The 16,736-nt window shown below is 43.3% G+C and overlaps 1 protein-coding gene and 1 non-coding gene across 11 annotated transcripts in view; both read right to left on the reverse strand.

The window, feature by feature from the left end:
- Positions 1-16,736, reverse strand: part of PXK (PX domain containing serine/threonine kinase like) — a 115,031-nt gene that overhangs the window by 81,551 nt on the left and 16,744 nt on the right. The gene's annotated exons all lie outside the window — the stretch shown is intronic.
- On the reverse strand, positions 12,117-12,192 carry TRNAS-GGA (transfer RNA serine (anticodon GGA)). Its single transcript has one exon. It is a non-coding gene; the product is annotated as a tRNA-Ser (tRNA).

The following is a 16,736-nucleotide window of genomic DNA, read 5'->3' on the forward strand; positions in this document are numbered from 1 at the left end:
AGGATGATCATTCAACAATATCCATTCAGTTGTGAAGTAACCATGAGCCTGGCACTATGCTTTGTTGGTTTCATGTGGGGTTATAAAAAAGTATTTCAGAATTGATTTGTATAGTGTGGCAAATCTTTTAAGCAATATACTAATGTAATTATTTCTGAATTAGCAAAGCCAAACTGCTAAAACATCTGATATTCCTACATTTTCGGATCAATACTATAGCTTTGAAATTTTCTCTGAATTGTCTTACTGAAATATTTCCTGGGCTTTTACACTCTAATAAGAGAGCTGAAATCAGCACATATAATTGAGTAATTCCAAGCAACTATGCATAGACAAGTTTTTTCTAAAGTTGGGGAAAATGTTAATTTTCTTTTTTTTTTTTTTTTTTCATTTTTCTGAAGCTGGAAATAGGGAGAGACAGTCAGACAGACTCCCGCATGCGCCCGACCGGGATCCACCCGGCACGCCCACCAGGGGTGAGGCTCTGCCCACCAGGGGGCGATGCTCTGCCCATCCTGGGCTTCACCATGTTGCGACCAGAGCCACTCCAGCGCCTGGGGCAGAGGCCACAGAGCCATCCCCAGCGCCCGGGCCATCTTTGCTCCAATGGAGCCTCGGCTGCGGGAGGGGAAGAGAGAGACAGAGAGGGAAAGCGCGGCAGAGGAGTGGAGAAGCAAATGGGCGCTTCTCCTGTGTGCCCTGGCCGGGAATCGAACCCGGGTCCTCCGCACGCTAGGCCGATGCTCTACCGCTGAGCCAACCGGCCAGGGCCAAATGTTAATTTTCTAAAATCACTTTGAGCATTCATTGCTTCACTATGATTTACCAGAAGAATAATAGTAATTTTTAAAATTTCAGCTCAATGTTGGGCACTTGGTAGGTACTAAGTAGACATCTGATGTCCTGCTTTACACACTTTTATACTTTAGATACTTTTTGACCTGACCAGGTGATGGTGCAGTGGTTAGAGCGTCGGACTGGGATGTGGAGGACCCAGGTTCAAAACCCTGAGGTCGCTGGCTTGAACGCAGGCCCATCTGGTTTGAGCAAGCTTGAGCCCAAGGTCGCTGGCTTGAGCAAGTGGTCACTCAATCTGCTGTAGCCTCCAGGTCAAGGCACATATGAGAAAGCAATCAACGAACAACTTAGGTGCCACAATAAGAAATTGATGCTTCTCATTTCTCTCCCTTCCTGTCTGTCTGTCCATATCTGTCTGTTTCTCTGTCTCTGTAACCAAAAAATAAAATAAATAAATAAATAAATAAACAAACTGTATTTTTCGCTCCATAAGACGCACATTTCCCCCCCCCCCAAAAAGTGGAGGGGGAAATGCCTGTGCTTCTTATGGAATGAAAAATACGGTATTTTATTAAATATTTTAACACACCATATGGTTCAGAATAATTTTTTCTTATTTTCCTCCTTAAAACCCTAGGGGTGTCTTATGGTCAGGTGCATCTTATGGAGTGAAAAATATGGTAGATACTTTTTGAAGTTTCCAGTTTGACCAGCGTTTTACAAAGATGTTGCTGCCAATTATAAATATCAACTAAGCACCTATCCTGTTCCTAACCCTGTGCTTCCTTCATACTGGGGATTAACTCTGTAACAAGAAAGGTAGAGTCTAACTCCATTCCTTCCTTGTGTATACAGTTTAGATTTTTCTTTTTTAACTTGGCTATAAAATGGCACACAATAATGTTTGGGAAAAGTATTTGGCAGAAGGGAAGCAGTAGCACAAGACAGGGCCCGTGTGCTGATGTCTGCCTGTAATATCTCAAAAATGACACATTAACTAATGTTTCTGCCAAGACACTCTATGTTTAGGCCACTGTTCTCCAAAAAAAGGTGACTATGCCCCCAGAGGACAACTGGCAGTGTCTGGAGACATCTTTGATTGCCAAAGGGAAGGGGCAGAAGGTGATACTGGCATCTGGTGGGTAGAGGCCAGGAATGCAGCTAATACCTAAAAAGTGAAGGACAGCCTACAGCACAGAACTACCTGGCCCCAAATGCCAACAGTGTGGAGCCTGAGAAACCCAAGTTCAGGTGCATCAAGTACAATAGGTCATCCCAGTCCATGGAGGCTTGGGATGTGGGGTGCTGGTGGAGTTTACGTCTGTCATCACCTGCCCTTGGCCTTAGCCCACTGGTATTCCACACACAAAAGCATTTGGAACATGTGCACATCCACTTAGAAGGTGCATTCAGCCTGACCAGGCAGTGGCACAGTGGACAGGGCGTTGGACTGGGATGCAGAGGACCCAGATTCAAAACCCCAAGGTCTTCGGCTTGAGTGCAGGCTCACCAGCTTGAGCGAGGGGTTGCTGGCTTGAGCAAGGGGTCACTCACTGTGCGGTAGCCCTCCAGGTCAAGGCACATACAAGAAAGTAAGCAACGAACAACTAAGGTGCCGCAACAAAGAATTAATGCTTCTCATCTCTCTCCCTTCCTGTCTGTCCCTATCTGTCCCTCTCTCTGTCTGTCTCTCTGTCACAAAAAAAACCAACAAAAAGAATGAAACTCCAGTATAGCCTCCCCCCCTCCAAGCCCATGCCATCTACCATGTGGTTACAGAAAGACAATGGCAAATAAGATAAGGTGATGTTGTTCAGCAATATTTTTATACCACTTCAATGGGGACCTAACTATAAAATATTTGAGGCCCTGGCTGGTTGCTCAGTGGACAGACCATCAGCCTGGCATATGGATGTTCCTGGGTTCAATTCCCAGTCAGGGCACACAAGAGAAGCAAACATCTGCTTCTCGCCCCCTCTCCATTCTCCCCTCATCCCCCATTCTCCTCCCAGAGCCAGTGGCTTAATGGGTTTCACTGTTGGCCCCAGGTGCTGAGGATAGCTTGGTTGGTTAAGCATCAGCCTCAGGCACTAAAAATAACTATTAATTCAAGCATCAGCCCCAGACAGGAGTTGCTGGGTAGATCCTAGTCAGGGCACATGCAAGATTCTGTCTATCTCCCCTCTTCTCACTTAAAAAAAATGAATTATTTTAGTGTGCTTAACACCACCATATAGCCTGTCCAAAAGAAAATAAATACTTTCACTACAAATCTCCAAAGCTGTAAACTAAAAAGCATAGTATGGCTATTTACTGCTTATAACCAGGCTTTTGCTCTTATTAATGCAGACTGAGAAAAGAGCCCAGAGGCCAGTAGAAACCCCACACTGGAAGTCAGGCCACCACTGCCAGAGCTGGAATCAGCAGCCCAGAATCCTCCAGTGAATCATTCCCATCTTTGCCACCCTCTCTGACGTGAACAGAACCTGCGGTGCATATAAACCACCAAGGCCCGTCAGACATAGAAGTCAGGGCTGAGCCCTATAGGACAGTCCTGAGTCACACAAACTGTGCCATCTGTTGCTACTTCCTCAAAGAGCCTTCTTCCTGCTCCTCCTCAGGATACCACACCCCTTATCTTGGATGAGTAGGGTGGCTGCTTGTCAAGCCCTACTTTGTGGGCATTTTGACAAGTCAGTGTGCTCTGGCGCTGAAGTTCTTCAAACTGGAAAGTCACCAGGACCACATGATTTCTTACCTAAGTAAAAGAAGTAATGGAAAATGAGCACTGATTTTGTGCCAGGAATTTTGCTAAGCTCCTTATTCTAAGTACTTACTCAATTCTCTCACAGCTGCCTAGGGTAGGAGATCTCAGCTCACTTAGCTCAGCAAGATCAAGTCTGCTCTCCAAAGTCTCATAGCTAGGAAGCAACTGACTGGGGACTGGAACCCAAGTTGCTGACTCTAAGACCTTCCAAAATGCCAGTCATGGCTGGCAAACCTCAGTGCCCAGGGGAGACTTCTGCAGGCATGAAAAAATGGGGGTCCTCACTAGACTGTGGAACTTAGGTGGTTCACCCCTAGTGATGTAGACCTATGGACTCTTAACCTGAGAATGTGGTGGGGAGAGCTGTCCTTGCCACACCACTGATTAATGCTTCCAACACAAGCCATTATCCAAGTAAGCATCCTTATTGGCATTTTGTGTCTCCTGAGTTTCCAAAAGGATATTTCAGATTTCATTTCACAATAGTTGGTATTTACAGAAGCCTCAGCTTGGTGAGATTTTAGAAAAATCAAGAAAGAAAATTTATTTCGAATCTGTCTGGCTCCAAATTATTTTAGTGAGGCTAAAAACACAGACTACTTTGAAATAAACGTGTTAAAAAAAAACAAAACACTAAAGCAAATCTTTAAACCAGCCTAACTCCACATAATTCTTCTCCCCCTCCCTTTTGGCACAGTGATCAGATTTACTCTGAGACTCAAAGTACAGAAAGACAGGGCAGCTCTTCAGAGGTATTTTATAGTACCTACAAAATTCCCATATCTCTGCCTCTAAAGCACAGGGTTCCAACTCTGCTACATTCTAGCACAGGGGTCCCCAAACTATGGCCCGCGGGCTGCATGCGGCCCTCTGAGGCCATTTATCCGCCCCCCCCCCGCACTTCTGGAAGGGGCACCTCTTTCATTGGTAGTCAGTAAGAGGAGCACAGGATGCAGATGCCGCAAAGCACAGCATTGCTCACGTACAGTACTACTTTCGGTGACGGAGTACAAACGCATCACGGCTCCGGAAGCTCATTTCAATGTGCAACTTCAAGGAAAAGGGAAGCTCATCTGTGATATGCAATCACATGTGAAAGCATTTGAAGTAAAATTAGGCCTCCTTGGCCCTGGCCGGTTGGCTCAGCAGTAGAGCGTCGGCCTGGCGTGCGGGGGACCCGGGGTTCGATTCCCGGCCAGGGCACATAGGAGAAGCGCCCATTTGCTTCTCCACCCCCACCGCCTTCCTCTCTGTCTCTCTCTTCCCTTCCTGCAGCCAAGGCTCCATTGGAACAAAGATGGTCCGGGCGCTGGGGATGGCTCCTTGGCCTCTGCCCCAGGTGCTAGCATGGCTCTGGTCGCGGCAGAGCGACGCCCCGGAGGGGCAGAGCATCGCCCCCTGGTGGGCGTGTCGCGTGGATCCCGGTCGGGCGCATGCGGGAGTCTGTCTGACTGTCTCTCCCCATTTCCAGCTTCAGAAAAATACAAAAAAAAAAAAAAAAAAAAAATAGGCCTCCTTATCAAACAAGTGAAGGAGGAAAATTTCTGCCATCTCCCCTTAACTCAAAATCTGTTAGCAGGGGAGAGAAGATGGCAGCGGAGTAGGCGGATGCACAGACACCCAGCTCTCAACACCAAACTGGAATACAAATCAATTTAGAAAAAATCAGCATGAAAAACCAACACTGAACTGCAAGAACAGCTCTCAAAAACCAAGGAGTAAAGAGGAAGCCACAATAATCCTGGTAAGGAGTGCCTGAATCTCCTCTGCTTACAGGAAGGGAAGGAGGGGGGTGAGGCTGAGAGCCCAGAGAGGATTTCACAGAGGAAAAAGAGCAGAAACTACTGCTCACAGCCACTTACCTGGCGACCAGGGAGCAAGGTGGGTTGAAAAGACCAGCTTATCTCCCAAGTGGAAAAGACAGGGAGAGGGACAGACTGTGAGGGGCTAAGGTATGCAAGAAACAAAATAAAAAAGCTGACTCATTCGTGCTGGAGGCGGCCATAGCTGGGGGAGGGACTGAACCTTTCACAAAACAGAGCTGAAGTGCTTCCGGATCAGACATCTCCGGACATCTATCCAGCTCCAATCAGCACAACAAGACACAGCTGAAAACAAGAAGTGGGGAGGAGGGGCAGTAACTCAGGTCTCCATGGAGATCTGAGATACACCTCCCCCTACTGAAGCTGAGAGAAAAAACCCTGCCCCCAGTAAGATTAGTTGGAGGAAGAGACCTTCAGCATCTCAGGTTATACCCACAGCATTCCTGGATACAGTTTCAAGGAAGCCCCCTGCTGAGATCAGTTAACAAGACTATCACCTGTTAAGAAAACAAACAAATCAAGACTTCAAAGCTGCCCAAATTCGAAAGTGGATTACAAATAATAGCTGATACCAACCCACGAAGACCTAAAAATAACACAACTGAAAACTGGAGGCAGACAACACCAAGCCTAGACTCAATCAACTCTACAAATAAAAAAAAAAAAAGAAGATGAGAAAACAAAGGAGTGCAATCCAAATGAAACCACAAGAGACACTTTCGAGAGATGAACTGAGTGATATGGAAATAATCAAACTTCCAGATGCGGAGTTCAAAATAATGATTGTAAGGATGCTTAGGGATCTTAGAACAACAATGGAGGGGGAGTTTGAAAACCTAAATAAAGAAATAGCAAGTATAAAAAAGAATCAGTTGGAGACGACAAATACAATATCAGAAATAAAGACCACAATGGAAGGAATTAAAAACAGGATAGATAGAGCAGAGGATCGAATCAGCGAGTTAGAAGACAACTGGAATGAAGGCATGAAAGCAGAGAAGAAAAGAGAAAAAAGACTCAAAAAGTCAGAGGAAACTCTTAGAGAGCTCTGTGACAACATGAAGAGAAATAACATCCGCATCATAGGGGTTCCTGAAGAAGAAGAAAAAGAACATGGGATAGAGACTTTGTTCAATCATATCATAGCTGAAAACTTCCCAAAATTAATGCAAGAGAAACTCTCACAAATCCAAGAAGCACAGAGGACTCCATTAAAGAGAAACCCAAAGAAACCTACACCAAGACACATCATAATTAAAATACCAAAGCTAAGCAATAAAGAGAAAATATTAAAAGCTGCAAGAGAAAAAAAAGTTATCACCTACAAAGGAGCCCCCATAAGGATGACATCTGACTTCTCAACAGAAACACTTGAGGCCAGAAGGGAATGGCAAGAAATATTCAAAGTAATGCAGAACAAGAACCTACAACCAAGACTACTTTATCCAGCAAGGCTATCGTTTAAAATTGAAGGAGAAATAAAAAGCTTCCAGACAAAAAACAACTCAAGGAATTCATTACAACCAAACCAATGCTGCAGGAAATATTAAGGGGCCTGGTGTAAACAGATAAAGTGGGAAAAGAATACAGAAAAAAAAAAAAGAAAAAGGAATACACCTTTAAAGAAAATGGCAATAAACAACTACATATCAATAATAACCTTAAATGTAAATGGATTAAATGATCCAATCAAAAGACATAGGGTAGCTGCGTGGATAAGAAAACAGGACCCATACATATGTTGTCTACAAGAGACACACCTTAGAACAAAAGACACACACAGATTGAAGGTAAAAGGATGGAAAAAAATGTTTCATGCAAACGAAAATGAAAAAAAAGCTGGGGTAGCAATACTTATATCAGACAAATTGGACTTTAAAACAAAGGATATAGTAAGAGATAAAGAAGGCCACTACATAATGATAAAGGGAGTAATCCAACAGGAAGATATAACTATTATAAATATCTATGCACCTAATATAGGAGCACCCAAATATATAAAACAGACTTTGATGGATTTAAAGGGTGAGATCAACAGCAATACTATAATAGTAGGGGATTTCAATACCCCACTAACATCACTAGATAGATCCTCAAGAAAGAAAATTAACAAAGAAACAGCAGACTTATTGGAAACACTAGATCAACTCGATTTAATAGATATCTTCAGAACCTTTCACCCTAAAGCAGCAGAATATACATTCTTTTCAAGTGCTCATGGTACATTCTCTAGGATAGACCACATGTTAGGGCACAAAAGTGCTCTCAACAAATTTAAGAAGACTGAAATCATATCAAGCACTTTCTCCGATCACAACGGCATGAAACTAGAAATGAATCACAGCAGAAAAGCTCAAAACTTCTCAAACACATGGAAACTAAATAGCAGGGTGTTAAATAATGAATGGATTAAGAATGATATCAAAGAAGAAATAAAGAAATTCCTAGAAACGAATGACAATGAGCATACAACAACTCAAAATTTATGGGACACAGCGAAAGCAGTGCTGAGAGGGAAGTTCATAGCACTACAGGCACACTTTCAGAAGCTAGAAAAAGCTCAAATAAACAACTTAACCCTGCATCTAAAAGAATTAGAAAAAGAACAGCAAGTAAAGCCCAAATGTAGTAGAAGGAAGGAAATAATAAAGATCAGAGCAGAAATAAATGACATAGAGGCTAAAGAAACAATACAGAGGATCAATGAAACTAGGAGCTGGTTCTTTGAAAAGGTAAACAAGATTGATGCACCTTTAAGTAGACTCACCAAGAAAAAGAGAGAGAGAACTCAAATAAATAAAATTAGAAATGAGAGAGGAGAAATAACAACTGACACAACAGAAATACAAAATATTGTAAGAAAATACTATGAAGAACTGTATGCCAAAAAACTAGACAACCTAGATGAAATGGACAAATTCCTTGAAACGTACAATCTTCCAAAAATCAATCTGGAAGAATCAGAAAACTTAAACAGACCAATTACACCAAAGGAGATCAAAACAGTTATCAAAAAACTCCCAACAAAGAAAAGTCCGGGGCCCGATGGCTTCACAACGAAATTCTACCAAATATTCAAAGAAGAACTAACTCCTATCCTTCTCAAACTATTTCAAAAAATTCAAGAGGAAGGAAGACTTCCAAACTCCTTTTATGAGGCGAGCATAATTCTGATTCCAAAACCAGGCAAAGACCACACAAAGAAAGAAAATTATAGGCCAATATCTCTGATGAATATAGATGCTAAAATCCTCAACAAAATATTAGCAAACCGGATCCAACAATATATGGAAAAAATCATACACCATGATCAAGTGGGATTTATTCTGGGGAGGCAAGGCTGGTACAATATTCGTAAATCAATCAATGTGATTCATCACATAAACAAAAAGAAGGAGAAAAACCATATGATAATTTCAATAGATGCAGAAAAAGCATTTGATAAAATCTAGCACCCATTCATGATCAAAACTCTCAGCAAAGTGGGAATACAGGGAACATACCTCAACATGATAAAAGCCATCTATGAGAAACCCACAGCCAACATCATACTCAATGGGCAAAAATTAAAAGCAATCCTCTTAAGATCAGGAACAAGGCAGGGGTGCCCCCTTTCACCACTCTTATTTAACATAGTCCTGGAAGTCCTAGCCACAGCAATCAGACAAGAAGAAGAAATAAAAGGCATTCAAGTTGGAAAAGAAGAAGTAAAACTATCATTATTTGCAGATGATATGATATTGTATATAGAAAACCCTAAAGTCTCAGTCAAAAAACTACTGGACCTGATAAATAAATTCAGCAAAGTGGCAGGATATAAAATCAATACTCAGAAATCAGAAGCATTTTTATACACCAACAATGAACAGTCAGAAAGAGAAATTAAGGAAACAATCCCCTTCACAATTACAACCAAAAAAATAAAGTACCTAGGAATAAACTTAACCAAGGAGACTAAAGACTTGTACTCGGAAAATTACAAAACATTGATAAAAGAAATCAGGGAAGATACTAACAAGTGGAAGCATATACCGTGCTCATGGTTAGGAAGAATAAACATCATTAAAATGTCTATACTACCCAAAGCAATTTATAAATTCAATGCAATACCAATTAAAATACCAATGACATACTTCAAAGATATAGAACACATATTCCAAAAATTTATATGGAACCAAAAAAGGACACGAATAGCCTCAGCAATCTTAAAAAAGAAGAATAAAGTGGGAGGTATCACACTTTCTGATATCAAGTTATACTACAAGGCCATTGTACTCAAAACAGCCTGGTACTGGCATAAGAACAGGCATATAGATCAATGGAATAGAACAGAGAACCCAGAAATAAACCCACAGTTCTATGGACAACTGATATTTGACAAAGGAGGTAAGGAAATACAATGGAGTAAAGACAGCCTCTTTAACAAATGGTGTTGGGAAAATTGGACAGCTACCTGCAAAAAAATGAAACTAGATCACCAGCTTACACCACTCACAAAAATAAACTCAAAATGGATAAAAGACTTGAATGTAGGCCATGAAACCATAAGCATCTTAGAAGAAAACATAGGCAGTAAGCTCTCCGACATCTCTCGGAGCAATATATTTGCTGATTTATCTCCACGGGGAAGTGAAATAAAAGACAGGATAAACAAATGGGACTATATCAAACTAAAAAGCTTTTGCACAGCTAAAGACAACAAGAACAGAATAAAAAGACAAACTACACAATGGGAGAACATATTTGACAATACGTCTGATAAGGGGTTAATAACCAAAATTTATAAAGAACTTGTAAAACTCAACACCAGGAAGACAAACAACCCAATCCAAAATGGGCAAAAGAGATGAATAGACACTTCTCCAAAGAGGACATACAGATGGCCAATAGGCATATGAAAAAATGCTCAACATCACTAATCATTAGAGAAATGCAAATTAAAACCACAATGAGATATCACCTTACACCAGTCAGAATGGCGCTTATCAACAAAACAACACAGAATAAGTGCTGGCGAGGATGTGGAGAAAAGGGGACCCTCCTGCACTGCTGGTGGGAATGCAGACTGGTGCAGCCACTGTGGAAAACAGTATGGAGATTCCTCAAAAAACTGAAAATCGAACCGCCTTTTGACCCAGCTATCCCACTTTTAGGAATATACCCCAAGGACACCATAGAACGGCTCGAAAAGGAGAAATGCACCCGCATGTTTGTGGCAGCATTGTTCACAATAGCGAAGATCTGGAAACAGCCCAAGTGTCCGTCAGAGGACGAGTGGATTAAAAAACTTTGGTACATATATACTATGGAATACTACTCAGCCATAAGAAATGATGACATCGGATCATTTACAATAACATGGATGGACCTTGATAACATTATACGGAGTGAAATAAGTAAATCAGAAAAAAAACTGAGATGAATCCATACATAGAAGGGACATAAAAACGAGACTCAGAGACATGAACAAGAATGTGATGGCAACAGGGGCGGGGGGGTTGGGGGAGGTGGGAGGGGGTGAAGAAGGAGAGAGGGGTTAGGGGAGGGGAGGGGCACAAAGAAAACCAGATAGAAGGTGACAGAAGACAATTTAACTTTGCAGGAGGGGTATACAGCACAATGAAATGGCAAAATAATCTAGAGATATTTTCTCTCAACATATGTACCCTGATTTATGAATGTCACTGCATTAAATTTAATTAAAAAAAAAAAATCTGTTAGCAGAAAAAACCTTGATTGCATTCCCAAAAGAAATACGTCTGGATTCACTGGAAAAGTTGCAAAAGGAGTTCCAATTCAGATTTAAAGAGTTTCATCTCCATGAACAGGACATACAGCTTTTCCATAACCCATTTTCTATTGACATTGAAAATGTGGATACAATTTACCAAATGGAACTGGCTGAACTACAGAATTGTGACTCTCTGAAAGACGCATTCAAGTCAAGCAGCTTGCCTAATTTCTATGCATCTGTCCCCTCTGAGACATATCCTAATCTGAGGAACCATGCACTCAGAATGGCAACCATCTTTGGCAGCACTATGTCTGTGAACAGACTTTTTCCAGAATGAAACATCTGAAATCTCCAACCAGATCTAGACTAACTGATGCACACTTGCATCACTTGTTATGGCTAGCAGTGACAAATATGGAACCGGACATTGACCATCTCATTAGCCAAAAGCAGGCCCATGGTTCCCATTGAAATACTGGTCAGTTTGTTGATTTAAATTTACTTGTTCTTTATTTTAAATATTGTATTTGTTCCCGTTTTTTTTTACTTTAAAATAAGATATGTGCAGTGTGCATAGGGATTTGTTCATAGTTTTTTTTTTATAGTCTGGCCCTCCAACGGTCTGAGGGACAATGAACTGTCCCCCTGTGTAAAAAGTTTGGGGACCCCTGTTCTAGAATCACCTAGAGAACTTTTTGTGTGTGTGTGTGTATTTTTCTGAAGCTGGAAACAAGGAGGCAGTCAGACAAACTCCCGCATGCGCCCAACCAGGATCCACCCGGCACGCCCACCAGGGGGTGATGCTCTGCCCATCCAGGGCGTCGCTCTGTTGCAACCAGAGCCACTCTAGCGCCTGGAGCAGAGGCCAAGGAGCCATCCCCAGCGCCCGGACCATTTTTTGCTCCAATGGAGCCTCGGCTGCGGGAGGGGAAGAGAGAGACAGAGAGGAAGGAGAGGGGGAGGGGTGGAGAAGCAGATGGGCGCTTCTCCTGTGTGCCCTGGCCGGGAATCGAACCCAGGACTTCGGCACTCCAGGCCGACGCTCTACCACCGAGCCAACCGACCAGGGCCGAGAACTTTTTTTAAAAGATGCCTACATAGACCCTACTGTCCTGAGATGCTGGTTTAACTAGTCTGGGCTGAGGCTCAGGCATTAGTATGTCTTAAAACTTCCCCAGGTGGAAAACAAACAAACAAAAAAAACCCCACTTCCCTAGGTGATTCTACTGTGCTGCCTGAGGTGAGAATCACAGTTCCCAAACCTCTTATATAGGAAGCAGCTTCACACTGCAAAAATAGACACCTTCTGAAGAGAGGAAGGAAACAAATCAAGCACCTACTAAATAAACCTGTCTCCTCCACCTACATAACACCCTGCCTCTTCATGAGGACTCCAATCTCCTTTCTCCTTGGGCACAGTAGATACCCTCAAAATATCCCCTAAACTGGGACCTTAAGTGGTGGCTTCCACAGACACCACTCACATAATCTGCCAATGGCCCTTTGAGGGGAGCATGAGAGGGCCCTTTCCCTCATTTACAGCTGGAGAAATGAGTCTCTGAGGACAGATGCCTTGACTAGGAAGTGGTGGATCTGAGCTAGGAGGTAGGTCTCCAGCGCCCACTAACCACACCACTCCTCTAGGTTCATTCCCAAATCTTCTGCTTCCTCCTCCTCCTCTTAAAAAAAAAAAAAAAAAAAAAGCCCTACAAAGAGTGCTGAACACAGATATGCCAAGATTGTGGGTTTGATCCCAGGTCAGGGCACATACAAGAATCAACCAATGAATACACAACTAAATAGAACAACAAATCAATTTTTCTCTCTCAAATCAATGAATTAAAAATAAAAGAAAAAGAATATTGACTGCAAGTGACCTAGCTAGACATCTAATACTTCCCTGCTCAGGAACCTTTCAAGGATCCCACTGGCCATAGGAAAAAACCCAAACTCCTCTGCCTAGCTTCCATGTTCTACCATCTGGTCAAACTGTACTAAACCTTTCTTTCTACTCAAATCCTCCCCTTCTCAGTCAGACTTTTTCTATCTAAACACCTCTTATTCCCCTTGCTTTGGTGTTCTACCTATTCAAAACCTAGTTCAGCCTTTTAATCGTGTTATTGCTATTTTTGCCCCATGTCTGTCTATATTAGGAAATCTTTCCAACTGGATTAAGTTCTTCATGAACTGGAATCACACATTTCTTTGTACTCCAAATAGCGACCAGCACAAGGTCAGGCCAACAGCAGAATCATGACAAGCACTAATTAATGCCCTGGCCGGTTTGCTCAGTGGTAAAGCATTGGCCTGGTGTGTGGATGTCCTGGTTCGATTCCCGGTCAAGGCACACAGGAGGAGCGCCCATTTGCTACTCCACCCCTCCCCCTCTCGCTTCTCTCTATCTCTTCCTCTCCTGCAGCCATGGCTCAATTGGGGTGAGTTGGCCCTGGGCACTGAGGATTGCTCCATGGCCTCTGCCTCACACACTAAGAAAATAACGGTCGCTGAGCAACAGAGCAATGCCCAGATGGGCAGAACATTGCTCCCTAGTGGGCTTGCCAGGTGAATCCCAGTCAGGGCACATGAGGGAGTCTGTCTCTGCTTTCCCTTCTCTCACTGAATTGAAAAGAAAAAGCACTCACTGATGAGTATTTGCTGATTGATGGCTTGCACCTCTGGAAAGGAGCAAACATACTGCTCTTTTTATTTTTGTGACAGAGACAGAGAGAGGGACAAATAGGGACAGAGACAGGGCATCAATTCTTTGTTGTGGCACCTTAGTTGTTCATTGATTGCTTTCTCATATGTGCCTAGGCCGGGGAGCTACAGCAGACCGAGTGACGCCTTGCTCAAACCAGTGACCTTGGGCTGATGCCAGCGACCTTGGGCTCAAACCAGCAACCCCTGGCACAAGCTGGTGAGCCTGTGCTCAAGCCTGATGAACCCATGCTCAAGCTGGTGACCTTGGGGTTTCACCTGGGTCCTCTGCGTCCCAGTCTGATGCTCTTTCCACTGCACCACCATCTGGTCAGTCCATACTGCCCCTTTTTTTTTTTTTTTTTGTATTTTTCTGAAGTTGGAAACTGGGAGGCAGTCAGACAGACTCCTGCATGCGCCCGCCCGCCCGAGATCCACCCGGCATGCTCACGGGGGGGGGGGGGGGGGGGGGGGGGGCGATGCTCTGCCCATCTGGGGCGTTGCTCTATTGTGACCAGAGCCATTCTAGTGCCTGAGGCAGAGGCCACAAAGCCACCCTCAGCGCTCGGGCCAACTTTGCTCCAATGGAGCCTTGGCTGTGGGAGGGGAAGAGAGAGACAGAGAGGAAGGGGGGGTGGAGAAACAGATGAGTGCTTCTCCTGTGTGCCCTGGCTGGGAATCGAACCTGGTACTCCTGCACACCAGGCCGACGCTCTACCACTGAGCCAACTGGCCAGGGCCCATACTGCTCTTTTTTATGTGCACTTCCACCCAGGTAAGTCAAATAGCAGTCTCAGGAAAATTTCCAAGTAATCTGCCAAGCCCTCAGACTAAAATGGATATTCAGACCCATAGTATCACAGTACAACAGCTGCAGCTCATGGGCAGTGGTGGCATCTCCCAAAGGACAGCAAGGTTTCTAAGGAAATTCTGAGTCATAGGATGACCTGTGCTCAGCTCACTTGCCAACTATCTGGCTGCTTACAGTCCTTAATATCTCACTTAAAATTAATGATTACTTCTTGCTCTGCAAAATATTCATATTTATCATTGTCTCAGCTGTAGATTTTTTTAAAGATTTTATTTATTCACTTTAGAGAGGGGAAGAGAAGTAGAGAAGGGGGGAGGAGCAGGAAACATCAACTCCCATATGAGCCTTGACCAGGTGAGCCCACAGTTTTGAACCAGCAACCTCAGTGTTTCAGGTCAATGTCCTGTCCACTGCACCATCACACGTCAGGCGCAGCTGTAGATTTTTAGTGCTGAAATGTACCTTTGTTTTATTTTAACTACCGTGCAATTTAATAATGTACAACACCACCTCCCAAAATAAAAAATGAGAACATTAAGGGTTTTAAAGGCATCCACAGAATCACCATTATTTAAACTTACATTGTGGCAGGTGAGGGAAATCAAGCGTATCTCCTTTACAACTGAAATAAATTTCACTTAAAATCTGACAGAATCATAGAACTGTGTGCTTTAAATTTATGCAAAACAAATTCTCCAGCTTTGACCCTGTGTTCACAGATGGGTCAGGGAACACAGCACAAGCACGCTTTGATTCCTGCAGTGAGCCGGCGGGGCCCTATCCCCCATAGCTCAGGCTTCTTCCTTCTCACAGCCTTTTGATGTCCATGCTCTTCTTTGCTCTTCTCTGCAGGATGGTCTTCTGCCCTGCCAGGGGAGCTAGTCTCCACAGCGACTTCAAAGACAGCCATGCTCCAGCAAGGAGTAATGCTACAGAGCAGCACTCACACATTCTTCTGACCTCAGATGGGACTACAGAATGGACACAGCATTTTAAATAGCAGCTCCTGTAGCTCTCTGTACAGTACAACGACCCTTAAATGATGCCAAAGCAAGTTATATAATTTGTAAGACAGAAACTCAGTATTCCATCTTATATCAAAGCAATAAAAAAAAAAAACCTCAATAATCTGAGGCTCATTTTACATTACATTTTAAATAGGTAGTAATTAAAAACAAAATATAACCTTCACTTGTTTAATAATACTCCCATCCGTTGGCCGAACACTCTAAAAGTATAGAAACAATGTGGTGAAAATAATCTCAGAAAACTGCCCCCCATATATTTAACTGGCTTAAAAATACAGTTAAAACACAAAGTGCATGCTGGTTGGAGATGATTTTATGTGTTTTCTCGTAGCTAAGGTGGCAACGCCCCATCCCTCATGCCCTCAGTGGGTACTAACCCCAGCACCTGCAAGGGCCAACATGCTCCTCCTGCTCCTGGGGCCACTTCTCTACCTACCCCCATTTGCCACTGCCTCAAAGATAGGCCACCAGGAGTCCTTCTGGAGCCTGGAGGAGTAGCTGGTCACTGTGACATGATGATCACCCACAATGTACACCTGTCTCCCATAATACCTCACAAGTTCCCAGGGGGAAAGGGCAACAGCTTTCCATTTACAGAGACCTGATTGTAAACTCAGCTGCCACTTACTAGTTTTTGTGACCTAACTTCTCTGAGCCTCAGTTTATTCATCTGCAAGACCATACATTTCCGACAGGGTTGCAGTGCATATTAGACAAGGTCGTCTATGTAGAGCATCCGGCACAAAGGCCGCTTTGCGACTTTTCTTTTCTGCAGAGAGAAAACAGCAAATGCAAGGTATCTGCGAGTGAGCAGTACACCAGGCTTTAATCAGCAAGCACAGGAGAGAGCAGCAGCACCAGGAAGAGCAGGGAAGAACAAGAAAAAGCAACCATTTTCCTTGCACAGGGGAAACAATTGTATCAGTCTCTGATTTCTAATAGGGAATACTGTTGCTCCAGCCTCTCTTGTCCCAGCTTCTATGTTCACTTTCAAATGGGCTAATAGCCTGCCTCTAAAATATCTTGGGGCATCAGCAATAAGAGAAAGGATAAGTCATTTATGGAAGATCCACTTTGT

The sequence above is a fragment of the Saccopteryx bilineata genome, chromosome 10 (genome assembly GCF_036850765.1).
Source record: "Saccopteryx bilineata isolate mSacBil1 chromosome 10, mSacBil1_pri_phased_curated, whole genome shotgun sequence".
Lineage (NCBI taxonomy): Eukaryota > Metazoa > Chordata > Mammalia > Chiroptera > Emballonuridae > Saccopteryx > Saccopteryx bilineata.